We start from the raw sequence: 2,705 nt of genomic DNA, 5'->3' as shown, positions 1-2,705 counted from the left end.
CTTTAGCATAAATGCCAAAGACCAGTGAAAGAATTGAAAGAATTGTTAGGAATCTTTGCAAAAGAATGAATAATTACAGATTACTTACTAGAGCTTGACCATTTTCAAGATTTCCGGATAAGCTTTCTCTAGTAACTATATATAAGTATCCCAGTCGGTTTTGAATGTTTCAGATATGGATACAAGTCCACACAATAAATGTGCAAGTGATTCTTTCTCGGTGACTTGTGTCGGTGTGGGCTTCGCAAGCATATCCATGCATTCCCTCTTATGTACACCAAGTGAATCCAATCTTGGACTCACCAAACCTTTGAGACTCCTTGCTCTCCGAATGATCTTATCTCTTTCCTTTTTAAAATAAAAAATTTGGTTATCCACTGTCAAAATTTGTCCATCAATAGATATTGTAAGTGAAGTTAGTCCATCAAAAGAGTTAGCACTATTAGCAATCTTTTCATGTAACTCCTTTATCCTCTTATCTACATTTGTTGTGAGAATCTCTATATTACAATAGACCTTGAAAAATGTTAGTACACTGCTTCAAAGAATTTTCAATAAGTATAAGTTTCTCTTCAATCTTCCTCTTTTTGGTCTCAATAATCTGGTCAAAAGCGACTTTCTTAGCCAAAGTGAATCTTTCAAGTGCTTGCCGGTCGAAATCTACCGTAATGATTGAAAGTTTTTAGAGATGTGCTATGTCAATGCCTTAAGCTTGTCGGAAGAGCTTGCTTCATTTTCAATCCTACAATACAGAATCAGTTTGTGCAAAACTGTTATTGACTGATTTATTATTCCTTTGTCTACAAATCCCTCCTTCATTAGCTTTTGAGTAGCCATCATCATTAGCTTTGTGGGACTCATCTCTGTGATGGATTTCTTCTCAACTTGAGAAGTGTCAATTGCTAATAGTTTTGTTGAGGAATCAATTGCCGGTTTAGTACTGGATGTTTGTGCAACTTTACTCTTATCAGTCTCCTTTTCTTTTTCTTTCTTTTCCTTATCCTCTCTCGGTGTATCCCTTTTCTCATCCTCTTTTGCACCGATGGCTTCGCCACTTGGTGCAATATCTATCACTGTAGATGGATTACTATCCACAATATTATTAGTATCCTGTACATTATCTATTTTACCTTGCTTAGACTGTACAAATGTTGTCTCTGTCGGTTTAGCCTGTACACTCTTATTATCAACCGGTTCATTCAATATTTGATTTGAACTTCCCAAAATTTCTTTTCCTTTTGATCTGTCCGGAATAGTGGGAGCAGTTACCTTAGCAAATTCTTCTTGGGAAGTAAGGAAATCAGGATTCTTTTGGAAAAAATTAGCCCATCCTTCTCTGGTCTCATTTATTATTTCATTGACTCTACCCATCATCAAGCTTATTTGTCGGGGTTTGCTGCTAAAGATTGTTCTATTTGCAACTTCTATACATCTTTTCATTTCCTCATTATTTATAGAACCACAAATGCCTAAAAGTTCAACTTCTTTAATCTCTCTATCCCTCTTGATTGCATCTAATCTCCTTGGATCTAACTTATTATACAAAGATAAAGGAATTTCCTTCAAAATTTCTACCAAAGCGTTCTTATATATGTCTAAATATAACAAAATTGCTTCTTCCATTTCATTTTGTTCATTATCATCTAAATGATCATAAATAAATGACACATTCTTCAAAATTCCATCTTTAGTTACCTCATCTATTAACTCTGCACAAGTCATATTACCGGATTCAGTTGCTTCATCACTCTTTTTCTTCTTCTTGTTGGGGGTTGCAGGGGCGGATGGAGATGGCTTCCTCTTCTGGATAGGTTCCCTTGCCGAAGGTGTGGATGTTGTTGTCACCTTTCTTACTAGTTTCCTCCTAGGTTCCATCTTCTTCTCTTCTATCGGAGGCTTGTCAACTTTCTTCCTTTGTACCCTTTTGAATGCAAGAGGTTGATTATCCTTTGTATTAGAGTCATAAATGATAGGAGATATGAAAGTTGCTGGCCTCTTTACCTTAGGAGCACTTTTCACTATAGTTGCTGCAGCTGCCATTGCCCGTTGATCTACAGTTTTAGATCCAAAACCTAGTTTTGGATCTATTCTATGAATTACATTTTGAACGAAAGCTGATATTTTGTCTATTTTCTTTTCCCTCCTTTTTTTGTTGAAACCAATTTTAACATTAAGAGCCTTCTCCTCAGCAGTACCAAAGTGTTCAGCCTTATCATCCAAAGGAGCATCAATCAACATTTTAGCATATAGTTCCAAGATGTTGTCATCAACTTCATAGCCTAATTCAGTGACCCATGTTGTTCTTGGTTCCATTGCTTCCATGAGGGTCTCATCTGTTTTTACCATGAAGCAGATTTCAGTGGAGTATTTCTTCATAATCTGTTTGGAGATTCTCTCCCTCAGTCTCATGTTCGCTTGAAAAGATTTAAAGAAGCCCCATAACTTCTCATCCATGTTGCTGCCAAGATCAGTGATTGCATCTTTAATCTGCATGCCTATGGGTATGTCATGAGCCCATCGTTTCTTTCCCAAACCTGGTAGCTCATTCATGAAATACAACATCAAGCAAACAATAAGATTGCCAAACTGGAATGTTCCTTTCTTAACACTTTGATTTTTCCAAGATTTATCATTAATTCATTTCTTAACCATTCACACAATTCATACTTTCCATCATTCTTTATCATTTGATATGCAACATGGAT

This window comes from Cryptomeria japonica, chromosome 9 (assembly GCF_030272615.1).
Source record: "Cryptomeria japonica chromosome 9, Sugi_1.0, whole genome shotgun sequence".
Taxonomy (NCBI): domain Eukaryota; kingdom Viridiplantae; phylum Streptophyta; class Pinopsida; order Cupressales; family Cupressaceae; genus Cryptomeria; species Cryptomeria japonica.
The sequence above is the reverse complement of the archived record's forward strand: the minus strand, read 5'-3'. Positions refer to the sequence as shown.